The sequence below is a fragment of the Stomoxys calcitrans genome, chromosome 1 (genome assembly GCF_963082655.1).
Source record: "Stomoxys calcitrans chromosome 1, idStoCalc2.1, whole genome shotgun sequence".
NCBI classification, from domain to species: Eukaryota; Metazoa; Arthropoda; class Insecta; order Diptera; family Muscidae; genus Stomoxys; species Stomoxys calcitrans.
The window spans coordinates 230,494,004-230,507,948 of NC_081552.1; positions in this window are offsets into that span (position 1 = coordinate 230,494,004).

The following is a 13,945-nucleotide window of genomic DNA, read 5'->3' on the forward strand; positions in this document are numbered from 1 at the left end:
TATCTCAAATATTTGGCATGGATTTATAAAAAAAACTAGCCGAACCGGGCCCGCTGGACTGCGCCTGCTTTAACTCTTTAATATCTTTTTAGGGTGGGGACTCTTCCCCCTGAATGCGGATATCGAATTCGTGCCATTGTAGCCTATGACGCTGAATGCGTTCGAAACCTGGCGAGAACATTGGACAAAGCAGTGGTTGGCGACATGTGTGCCATGCATGGTCATTTAAAACATTTTCCCCAAAGAAATGTCGGTACGCCGTTCGGATTCGGATAAAAAAAGGTCCCTTATCATTGAATTTAAACTTGAATCGGAAAGCACTCAGTGATGTGTGAGAAGTATGCCCCTGGTGTTTTTTATACCCTCCACCATAAGATGGGGGGTATACTAATTTCGTCATTCTGATTGTAACTACTCGAAATATTCGTCTGAGACCCCATAAAGTATATATATTCTTGATCGTCGTGAAATTTTATGTCGATCTAGCCATGTCCGTCCGTCTGTCCGTCCGTCCGTCTGTCTGTCGAAAGCACGCTAACTTCCGAAGGAGTAAAGCTAGCCGCTTGAAATTTTGCACAAATACTTCTTATTAGTGTAGGTGGGTTGGTATTTTAAATGGGCCATATCGGTCCATGTTTTGATATAGCTGCCATATAAACCGATCTTGGGTCTTGACTTCTTGAGCCTCTAGAGTGCGCAATTCTTATCCGATTGGGATGAAATTTTGCACGACGTGTTTTGTTATTATATTCAACAACTGTGCCAAGTATGGTTCAAATCGGTCTATAAACTGATATAGCTGCCATATAAACCGATCTTGGGTCTTGACTTCTTGAGCCTCTAGAGTACGCAATTCTTATCCGATTGGGATGAAATTTTGCACGACGTGTTTTGTTATGATATCCAATAACTGTGCCAAGTATGGTTCAAATCGGTTCATAACCTGATATTGCTGCCATATAAACCGATCTTGGGTCTTGACTTCTTGAGCCTCTAGACTGCGCAATTCTTATCCGATTGGGATGAAATTTTTCACGACGTGTTTTGTTATGATATCCAACAACTAAACCAAGTATGGTTCAAATCGGTTCATAACCTGATATAGCTGCCATATAAACCGATCTGGGATCTTGACTTCTTGAGCCTCTAGAGGTCGCAATTATTATCCGATTTGCCTGAAATTTTGTACTACGGATTCTCTCATGACCATTATCATACGTGTTTATTATGGTCTGAATGGGTCTATAGGCCGATACAGCTCCCATATAAATCGATCTCTCTATTTTACTTCTTGAGCCCACAAAGGGCGCAATTCTTATTCGAATTGGCTGACATTTTAAACAAGTCTCCAACATATAATTTAATTGTGGTTCAAACCGGACCATATATTGATATCGCTCTAATAGCAGAGCAAATCTTTTCTTATATCCTGTTTTGCCTAAGAAGAGATGCCGGGAAAAGAACTCGACAAATGCGATCCATGGTGGAGGGTATATAAGATTCGGCCCGGCCGAACTTAGCACGCTTTTACTTGTTTAAAATTAAGTTAATGGGAAGTGCTTTTTAGGGGATATCAAATTTGTGCTCGACTTCCAAATTCCTTTCAATTGAGCCCCATATTACCATGGCCAGTAAATATGAACCGTTTGGAGGGTGTTTTGGGGCTGGGGCGGCCACCAGCAATTTGCACTGAAAATAGATATCAAAGTCGTTCCCATTGATGTGTGAGAATTTGCCCCTTCTCGATTCCTGGTGGTAATGTTCTTCCTTGGGGTAATGTTCTCTTTAGGGGAGGGACAGCACCTCAGACAAATATGGATATTAAATTCGTGCTGCACTTTCAAATCCCTTTAATTTGAGCCCCATATTACCATGGCCAGTCAATATGAACCGTTTGGAGGGTGTTTTGGGGCTGGGGCGGCCACCGGCACTTTGCACTGAAAATGTACATCAAATTCAGTTTAGGGGGTGCTTTAGGGCGTACCCCAAAACACTTGGCTCCAAAATTGGATATTAACTTAGTTTTCTACTCCCAAATACCTTTCATTTGAGTGCCATATTGTCAAAATGGGTCAAAAACTTAATTTAACGTATCTTAAGGAGGAAAAGCGCCACCTAGACTTGAAAGCAAATTTTAATGTCATATTCGTAATCTACTCCCAAATACCTTTCATTTAAGTCCCATATAGCCATGGTCGGCTAATATGACCATTTGGGGGTGGGCCACCTACCATTACTTGGACCTAATGTTCTATGCGATATTTGTAATCTACTGCCTAATACATTTCATTTGAGTGTCATATTGATATGAACTTGGAATATATCTGTTTAGAGAAGTTTTGGGGTTGGGGGAGGCCCGATGGGTACTTGGACCCACATTTTAATACCATGTTCGTCTTCTGGTCTCCAATACCTTTCATTTGATACCCTTATTGTGCCCATCGGACCACTTTCGGATATGGGTGGCGTTTTTGGGGTAAGGGGGAGGGTCCGCCTCCACTCGATATCTAAAAATTATATAGCCTATGTTTCCTTCCAGACAAACGCACACAATCTATGAAAATTTTAAGAAAATCAGTTCAACCAAGTATTATATAGTCATAATGGGTCTAATGGCGTTTTTGAGGGTTGGCATGACCCCCCATACTTCGATCTAATTTTCTTTGCCAGATTCGAAATCTATTCCCGAATATCTTTCATTTAAGCCCCATATTGAAACGAACGTCCAATATGTATGGTTGGGGGAGTTTTGGGGTTGGGGTGGCCCGATGGGTACTTAGACTCAAATTTTAATAACATATTCGTATTCTACTCTCCAATACCTTTCATTTGATACATGTATTGTCCTGATCGGTCCACTTTTGATTTTGGGTAGTGTTTTTGGCATAAGGGGGAGGGTCCGTCCCCCTTCCGATATCGAAAAATTATAAAGCCTATGATTCCATACAGACCACCCAACGCAATATGCGAAAATTTCGAGAAAATCGGTTCTGCCGTTTCTGAGTCTGTACGGAAAAAACAAACCGAGTCCCATAGATCCATGATTGGCTAATGTGCCCTCTTTTGGGCGTTTTTGGGGGGGGACCGCCTATACATCGACATGAATTTGTATGCCAGATTCGTTATCTACTTCCGCATACTTTTCATTTGATACACATATTGTCCTTTTCGGTCCTCTTTCGGATTTGGGTGGTGTTTTTGGGGTAACGGGGGAGGGTTCGCCCTCTTTCGTTATCAACAAATTATTACGCCTATTCCTACTTCGTGACGATATTCGTAATCTACTCCCAAATACCTTTCATTTGAGTCCCATATTGTCATGATCGTAAAATAAACCTATTTTAAAGGGTTTTGGGGCTGGGGCGGCCCCCCAGTTACTTGGACCCAACTTTTATTATAAAATTCGTATTGTACTCTTGAATACCTTTCATTTGAATCCCATATTGTCCCGATCGGTTCACTTTTATTTTTGGGTAGTACTTTTGGGGTAAGGGGGAGGGTCCGCCCACCTTTCGATATCAAAAAATTATATAACCTGTGTTTCCTTCAAGACCAACCTACACAATCTGTGAAAATTTCAAGGTAATCGGTTCAGCCGTTTTTGAGTCTATACGGAACAAACCGACAAACAAACACAAATTGAATTTTATATATAGGACTAGCTGAGGCCGGCCCGCTATGCTGCGCCCGATTATGCTATGTTGGAGAGAAGTACTCTAAATTTGAACATTTCTGCGTAATTGTAATTGAAAATGTATTCCAATTTTCCTATGGATTTTTCAACACTCAAGTACCTCTTATTTAAACCTCACATTGCAATGGGCAGTGAAAGTCCTTCTTGGGATGTGGTGGACCCCCAGAGACTTGGTCCCAAAAGTGAAAGTCAATTTCGTGCTCTATTTCCAAAGACCTTTCATTTAAGATCCATATTGCCATGGTCGGCATATATTGTATATCGGTCGGGCCGAACTTATGCCTTTTTATACCCTTTACCACCACTGTGGTACAGGGTATTATAGACTTGTGCAACGTGTTTGCAACGCTAAGAAGGAGAAGAGCTAGACCCATCGATAAGTATACGGATCGGCTTAGAATCACTTCCTGATTCGATTTAGCTATGTCCATCTGTCCATGTATTCCTCTAAGTGTCGCATTTGTTGTCCGATCTTCACAAAATTTTGTATATGTGTCTTTTTTGGTCCAAGGATAAACGCTATTGATTTCGGTCCAGATTTAGATGTAGCTCCCATATATACCTTTCATTCAATATGGTCTTTTAAGGTTGTAGCACGCACAATTTTCGTCCGATCTTTACAAAATTTGGCATGGAGCATTTTATTCAACGTCCTCATATGTGTGCAAAGTTCCATTACAATCGGTCCAGATTTCGATATGGCTCCCATGTATATCTTTCATCCGATATGCCCTTTTAAACCTGTAGTAGCCACAATGCTGGTCCCATCCTTACAAAATTTGGCATGAAACTCCCATATACATTTTTATACCCTCAACCATAGGATGGGGGTATACTCATTTCGTCATTCTGTTTGTAACTACTCGAAATATTCGTCTGAGACCCCATAAAGTATATATATTCTTGATCGTCGCGACATTTTATGTCGATCTAGCCATGTCCGTCCGTCTGTCCGTCCGTCCGTCCGTCCGTCCGTCCGTCTGTCTGTCTGTCTGTCCGTCCGTCTGTCTGTTTGGCGAAAGCACGCTAACTTCCGAAGGAGTAATGCTAGCCGCTTGAAATGTTGCACAAATACTTCTTATTAGTGTAGGTCGGTTGGTATTGTAAATGGGCCATATCGGTCCATGTTTTGATATAGCTGCCATATAAACCGATCTTGGGTCTTGACTTCTTGAGCCTTTAGAGGGCGCAATTCTTATCCGATTGGAATGAAATATTGCACGACGTGTTTTGTTATGATATCCAACAACTGTGCAAAGTATGGTTCAAATCGGTCCATAACCTGATATAGCTGACATATAAACCGATCTTGGGTCTTGACTTCTTCAGCCTCTAGAGGGCTCAATTCTTATCCGATTTGGCTAAAATTTTGCATGATGTGTTTTGTTATGATATCCAACAACTGTGCCAAGTATGGTTCAAATCGGTCCATAACCTGATATAGCTGACATATAAACCGATCTTGGGTCTTGACTTCTTGAGCCTCTAGAGTTCGCAATTCTTATCCGATTTGGCTAAAATTTTGCATGATGTGTTTTGTTATGAAATCCAACAACTGTGCCAAGTATGGTTCAAATCGGTCCATAACCTGATATAGCTGCCATATAAACCGATCTTGGGTCTTGAGCTTCTAGAGGGCGCAATTCTTATCCGATTGTAATGAAATTTTGCACGACGTGTTTTGTTATGATATCCAACAACTGTGCCAAGTATGGTTCAAATCGGTTCATAACCTAATATAGCTGCCATATAAACCGATCTGGGATTTTAACTTCTTGAGCCTCTAGAGGGCGCAATTCCTATCCGATTTGGCTGAAATTTTACATGGCGTATTTTATTCTTACTTGCAACAACTGTGTCAAATAAGGTTCAAATCGGTTCATAACCTGATATAGCTGCCATATAAACCGATCTGAAATTTTGACTTCTTGAGCCTCTAGAGGTCGCAATTATGATCTGATTTGTCTGAAATTTTGTACGACGGATTCTCTCATGACCATCAACATACGTGTTTATTATATCTTTTATGAGTTTCACCTTTTAAGGCTGTAGAAGCCACAATTTTCGTACCTTCGTAAGAAAATCGTTAAAGGTTCCATTCGATATTTCAATAGGTATGCAAAATTGAAGTCTGACTAAATGTGGATATAAGTGCTATCTATTAAAAGTATTACGTATACTCGGTGGTGTAGGGTATTATATAGTCTGCACCGCCCGACTTTTGCCTTTCCTTACTGGTTACTAGCGGCATTCTTATTGGAAATCAAATATTGATAAGGGGTGTCTACCAAAATGTAATTAAGGTAAGAACTTTGTTTGGTGAACTTTTGCCAGATGTGCCACAAAACGTTTCAAACTATTGCTCCAATAAGTGTTGATAATTTTAGCTACATCGGTTCAGATTTAGCTTTCCAATGTTCACACTAGATTTCTTCAATATGCTCTATTATTTGATTGGAACTAAAGTGTAAATACATCCGGTGGTGTAGAGTGATATGTGTTTATTTGAGTAAGGTGCACCTTACACAGTAGTAAACAAAATTATGATCATTTCTCATTTTATCGTTTATCACTTAGTCTGCCCGCATTCTAAATACTTTAAGCTCTTAAAGTTCTCACATTCTGCCATGTCTTTACTGCATTCCATCCTCACTTCAGAATGCACTTAAACCGATTTGCCAACATTGAGACATTAGCATGTCTCAACAAGTGATTAACAAACACCCACGGTGCTGGATATTCCAAAGCACACAGAGCTTCAATTAAGACAAACAAGCAGAGCAACTCTAAGAAAAAAAAAAAAAAAAACAAAATGCAATGAATTTTAAATTAATTTTTAAGTCCAGCAACTTTAGCCAAACAAGCATTCAATGCAAATTGCAGGAATTTTAAAGCCTAAAACTGAGTTCTCAACGCATTTAATTTAAATAAAACAAACATCTCCAAATGGAGCGATATGGTCATACCCCCCACCGCACCACCCACATTAGCATGTGTGTAAGTTATTGTAAAAAGCAAAGATGTGCGCATGCGTAGCAACTTTGCGCTTTACGCTTTGGAAAAGGCGCCAAGCTCAACAATAATGTTTACAGCGAAAACAAAAATCATCACCAAAACTCAAGCGAAACGATAAATTTCGAGCACTCTCACACATGAGCTCTTAAAACGAAGACGCTGAATGAAGTTGGAGAAGAAGCAGAAAATACTCGTAAACACCCATCAAGAAGTAAACCCCAGTTCAGATAGCCGTCCAACCGACTGCAAACGATAGCCACAAAGACGGGGGAGAATACAACAAAGTGCTCCAAAAATAAATAAATACAGCAACAACTCGGCTCAAGACTGTTATTTGCTGTGTTCAAACGTACGAGAGTGTACGTACGTCGACGTTGCTGTCGTCGTCTGACTACAAGAGACTTTTTCATAAAAAAAAGAAAACTTAAAAAAAAAAACTTGGAAAAAAAACATAAAAGAATTTTTAAAGTGGGTGTCAAAAAAGAAAATAAAAAAGAATAAAAAAAATAAAAACAAATTTTGGATATACAAGTGAAGAAATGACAAAGAAGAAAAATTCCAAGAGAAAGCTAAAAAATTAAAAGTGAAAAAAATTTATAAAAAATATAATTGAAACTAAAAATTAAGTGGAGTGTTTGAGAAATTATTAATAAAAAATATTTTATTTCAAATTCTAGGTTTAAATTTACCAAAGACTGCTATTTTTTTTAATTTGGTATAATTTTGAAAGTTTAATCATCCAAGTTTGTCGCCAAGGATTTTCACAGACATTGAGCAACAGCAAAAGTTTTTCTTTTGAAAATGGTGAGTGTGGAAGACGAGTTCATACATGGACAATTAAAAGAAGATTAAAATTCTTCATAAATAAAAAACAAATTGCAGTGCCAATCATCATTAAGGTTTTCATGAAAATCATTTTAAATGAACATCATATCCGTTTTGAGTTGCCATAACTTTTTGAGTGACCTGATTTGCATCATCGAAAGTGTTAATGGAAATATTCTCGTTAATGTTAATATTTAGTGCAATGACTGACATTGAATGTCAGATTAAATGCACAAAGTTGCTTATCAAAATTTAAATGAAATTGGATTTTTATCCCCTTCAAAAAATTGCAAAAAAAAATCATCAAGTGTTGCTCTTCAATTCATATTTTTTTTAAAACGAAATGATTTAGTGGCTTTTTCAGTAGAACAACAACAGTGTGTGCGTGTGTGTGTGTGTGTGCGTTGTGATCTCAATGATTATTGACAACAATCATCTTTAACATGAATATCAACTTTCCATTTTTGGCAAATTATTGATACTGCAACACATACTGTGGGCGATAAACACTAAAAAAAATAAATTATTATTAGTTAATTAAGAAGCTCATTTGTTTTTTTGAATCATTTTTAAACAAAAATTCTAATCGTATTAAGATTCAAAATTAAACAAGTAAAAAGGCATTGAGTTCGGCCGGGCCGAACTTACCACCACCTTGGGTATATATGTGAACCACCTTTCATTCCGAATCAGCAGCGATCTGGACCAAATTGACGAAGGATGTCGAAGGGCTTACCACAACTCACTGTCCCAAATTTCATCAAAATCGGATAATAAATGTGGCTTTTTGGGCCTAAGACCCCAATTAGAAGGATCGGTCTATATGGCAGCTATAACCAAATCTGGACCGATCTGTGTCAAATTGAAGAAGGATGTCGAAGGACATAACACAACTCACTGTCCCAATTTTCAGCAAAATCGAATAACAAGTGTGGCTTTTATGGGCCTAACACCCTAAATCGGAGGATCGGTCCATATGGCAGCTATATCCAAATCTGGACCGATCTGGGCCAAATTGACGAGGAATATCAAAGGGCCTAAGGCAACTCACTGTCCCGAATTTCAGCAAAATCGGATACTAAATGTGGCTTATTTTGGGCCTAAGACCCTAAATCGGAGGATCGGTCTATATGGCAGCTATATCTATATATAGTCCGATGTGAACCATATTTAGGTCGGGTATCAGGAGGCTGAAAATAACTAACAGTTTCAAATTTTAGCGAAATCGGTTAAAAAATAAAGCTTTTATGGGCTTCAGACCCTTTATCGGCAGATCGGTCTATATGGCAGCTATATCTTTATATAGTCCGATCTGAACCATACTTTGGTCGGATACAAGGAGGCTAAAAATAACCCACTTTTTTAAATTTCAGCGAAATAGCGTAATATATAAAGCTTTTATGGCCTTCATACCCTTTATCGGCAGATCGGCCTATATGGCAGCTATATCTAAATATAGTCCGATATGACCCATATTTACGTCAGATATCGGGAGATTTGAAATAACCCACTGTTGCAAATTTCAGCAAAATCGGGTAATAAACAAAGCTTGTATGGCCTTCAGACCCTTTATCGGGAGATCGGTCTATATGGCAGCTATATCTAACTATAGACCAATCTGAACCATATTTACGTCAGATGTCGGGAGGCTTAAAATAACCCACTGTTTTAAATTTCAGCGAAATCAGGTACTAAATAAAGCTTTCATGGGCTTCAGACCCTTTATCGGCAGATCGGTCTATATGGCAGCTATATCTAAATATAGTCCGATCTGAACCATATTTGGGTCAGTTATCGGAAAGCCTTAAACTACTCACTGTTTCAAATTTCAACAAAATCGGATGAGAAATAAAGATGATGGCCATACTGAAACTTTAGTAGACGCCGTGGGAGTGAGAGCAGAGACAACGGAGTACATGTTGGGGCTTTTGATGAAAACACATTTTCCACAGGATGCGAAGAAACTCACGGAGACACCGCAATCTTGGAATAATGAGGTTGATCGTAGGCTTATCATTACAGTATTTAACCATTTATGGTAAAGGAATGCTTGAGGAGCTTCAAACAATTTAAGTCATCCGGACCTGTTGGTATATTTCCGGCGTTGCTACAGAAAGAGGCAGACTCTCTGGCCAACATTTTCACAGCGTGTCAAAGACTTGCATGTACTCCGAAAGCCTGGCAGGAGGCAAGGGTGGTGTTTATACCCAAGCCCGGCAAGGCAAGTTATGCGACAAAGGCCTACAGCCCCCTAAGCCTTACGTCCTTTCTATTCAAAACCAAGGAACGTATTGTTGACACCTTGATAAAGAGTAGGACATCCAGCGAACTGCTCAAATACAAACAGCATACCTATGTCAAGGGAAGGTCGCTGGAGACTCCCCTGCTGGAGGTTGTGCATAAAATAGAAGAATCCTTCGATGCCAAAACGTACACCCTGGCGGTATGCATTGACATCGAAAGGGGGCTTTTAACAATGTGCGGAACGACATACTGATCCAATCCCTAGACCAGTAACGGGTGAAGGATAGAAAAATCCTTCGATGCCAAAACGTACACCCTGGCGGTATGCATTGACATCGAGGGGGCTTTTAACAATGTGCGGAACGACACACTGATCCAATCCCTAGACCAGTACCGGATGGACTCGGTCCTTAGAGACCTGTATAAACAGGTGGATAAATTGCGTACTTCATGGCATAAATATAAGGGAGAAAGTGGCACGAGGCTCGCCACAGGTGGGTATTTTATCGCCACTCCTATGGGTGACCACCATAAAGTCAGCAATATGTGCTCACTGAGGAGGGATTTGAACCCGTCTACTACGCAGAAGGTGTAATACTTCTGAGGGGTAGGGATACGAACCAGCTATGCAGAAGGGTCGAAAGGGTCTTGCTTATGGCATATGACTGGGCTAGACCTAGAGGTCTCAATGTCTGTTCACGACGAAGATGAAGGTGGGCCCGATGCTGACATATTTTCGATCTAAGTGCTTGGAGAACCACCACACTCCCCAAATCACCCCCAACTCAGAAAGGTACTGGGGAGTAGAACACGAATTTTATACCCATTTTCGGGACCAATTTTCTGGGGGTCTACCCCTTCCTCAAAACAGCAATTATTTACTGACCATCTGATGTGGGACCATGTATTTGGGGTACCTCCCCTTTCCCCAAAACAACCCTTAAAGGGTACAAATTTACCGACCATGGCAATATTTGGCTAAAGGTCAATATGGGGCTCAAAAAGTATTGGAGATTAGAAAACGGATTTGATAACGGATTTGGTATTTGAGAGTAGAGCACGATGCTGATATTTTTTCAGGCTAAGTATCTGGGGGACCATCGAAAACACATCGGACATACATATTAGCCGTTCATGGCAATATGGGGATCAAATGAAAGTTATTTGGGAGTAGGGCACGAAACTCATACCCATATTCGGGACCAAGGTTCTGGGGGTCCACACCAGCCCCTTAAGCCACCAACAACCACCACCATCTTCACCACCACCAACCAAATTTCGGATGGGGTACCTAGGGGGGCCGCCCCACCCTAAAACCCACCAAACATATATTTGGACCAATCACGACAATATGGGACTCAAATGAAAGGTATTTAGGATAGGAAAACGTATCCGATACCCAATTGTCAGACCAAGTGTTAGGGGGATCACCCCAACCCACAAAACACCTCTAAATCGGACATATTTACCGACCATGGCAATATGGGACTCAAATGAAAGGTATTTGCGAGTAGAATACGCATGTAATATCCAAATTGGGGACACATTTCTGGGGGTGTACCCCCTTCCCCAAAACACTCCCCAAATAGGACTTATTTACTGACCATGGGAAAATGGGGCTTAAATAAAAGGTATTTGAGTGTGCAATACGAATCTGATATCCAAATATGGGTCCAAGTGTTTGGGGGGCAGCTTCTCCCCAAAAACATCCCCCCAAGTGGACAAATTTACGACCATATGAATATGGGGCTTAAATGAAAGGTCTTTGGGAGTAAAGCACGTATCTGATATCAATATTCGAGAAAAGTGTCTATGGGGCCACCCCACCCCCACAACACCACCCAAATAGGAAGTATTTGCTGACTATTGCAATATGAGGCTCAAATAAGAGGGTTTTCAGAGTAGAACAATAATCCGATATATATTTTCAAGGTCAACTCACTGAATGACCGCCCATCCCCCAAAACACTCCCAAAGCCGGTCATGTTTGCCGACTATGAAAATATGGGGCTCAAATTAAAGGTATTTGGGAGTAGACCACGTATCTGATATCAACATTGGGGGCCAACTGTCTAGGGGACGTCCTGAATGTATTTGCTCACCAAGACAATTTGTGTCTTAAAGAGAGTGGAACTAAATATATATAGTTTTTAGAGCCAATACCCCAAACCGGACATATTTGCTGACTTTTGCAATAAGGAGTTTAAATGAGATTAGAAAACTAATTTTATACCCAATGTTGAGGTCAATGGCAATATGGGGTTCAAATAAATGATATATAGTTGTATGAGAATAGAGCACGTTGCTGATATATTTTCCGGGCTTAGTGATTGGGGGACCACCCAATCCCCAAAACACCCCTAAATCGGGCATATTTATCGACCATGTCAATGTGGAGCTTAAATGAAAGGTATTGGACGGTAGAGCAAGAATTGGTACCCACTTTCGGGGCCAATTTTCAGGGGTCTACCCCTTTCCCAAAATACCCCACAAACAGCAATTTTTTACTGACCATCGCAATATGGGGCTCGAAAAAAGGTATTTAGGAGTAGAATACGAATTTGATATCCAAATGTAGAACCATGTCTTTAGGGCATCACCCTTTCCCCAAAACACCCCCCAAAGGGGTGTCGACCATGCCAATATGTGGCTCAAATGAACGGTATTTTAGATTAGAAATTTGATAACCTATTTTGGGTTCATATGCTTGGGGGACGCCTCATCGAGTAAACTCCCCTCAAAACCAATCTTCAATTGTATGATTTTGGTAATAAAATTCAATGATTTGCAAGCGTTGCTCGTTAGTAAGTCTATTCATGATGAAATGTCAAAGCATACTGAGCATCTTTCTCTTTGACACCATGTCTGAAATCCCACGTGATCTGTCAAATACTAATGCATGAAAATCCTAACCTCAAAAAAATCACCCTTTACTAACTATGCAGCATTCCACTATCCACAACCTGTGTACGCTCCCCGTAGCTCCCAGCTAAGCCATAGGATATTTAAAGGTGCCAATTACTTGCCGGTCATATCGAGCATCATAATCACTCAGTTTTTAAGCGAAGAGCCGATCCCGCTCAACCTCTTACTGAATAGAAGGCCTACATTTTTTCTACCAACTACCTAGTGCAATGTTTGTCTAGCTCCTCATAGAATGACATTGACTGTAGTGTGCATGTTTGTACTCATATAACATGAGTGCACTGCAGATTATGGCATTTCAATTGCTAAGTGCTTTCCGCATTTTGAAGTGCTTAACAATGACATACGAGAAGATCAGCTTAAGGAATTTATGCCATAATGCCATGGGCTAATCTAAATAACATTGAGGAGATCATATTGAAAACATTTGCAATTGTTAAGTATGTTTTTTTTACTAATAACTCAAATGAACTGCAGCACTCCTTTTATAATTCAATGGAGACTGATAACACGTTACTGAACTAAACATTTTAAAAACGATATAATTGCGGGATATTTTTGATTGGTTTCTTATTTGCACACAACAACGGACTATTAATAAAATCAGCTATTTAAAAATTTATTATTTATACAAGTATTTTGAGGGTATTTAAAATTTATATTTAACTTGGGGCAGGCAGGAAATTTAAAAAAACCAACAACAACGAGCATGATGACGCGAAGGTAAAACGATTTAAGCAATGATGAGTAAGACATTTATGGCCGTTTTGACATTTGCTCTTCATAATCTTGTTCTAGTGATTAAAAAACTAAATAAAATGAAAGTAACCCCACCATAATGGGAATAACAAAGGCGATAAAGTGGTCAGATAAGCTTTTCAAAATAGTTTTGAAAATTTCCATTTTTGAAAGATTTATGAAAATTATGACTATTTTTAAGTTTCTACCTCCATTTCGGTGGCTACTTTGATATTAATGAGCGATATTTCTACTCACTGCCATTGACGTAGCAGAATATGGGTTTATGGGAAGGGGAGGGAACAACAAAAATCAAGTCTCATATTTTTTTTTTTTGAAAAATTTTAAAATTTTTTATGAATTACCTTTTTTGCAATGAAAAATAAGTTGTAGTCATTCGGTTTGCAACATTTCGAAACATTGACCAGAGCCGTTGATTGGCAAAACAAGTAAAAAGGCGTTAAGTTTGGCCGAGCCGAACTTTGGATACCCACCACCTCGGGT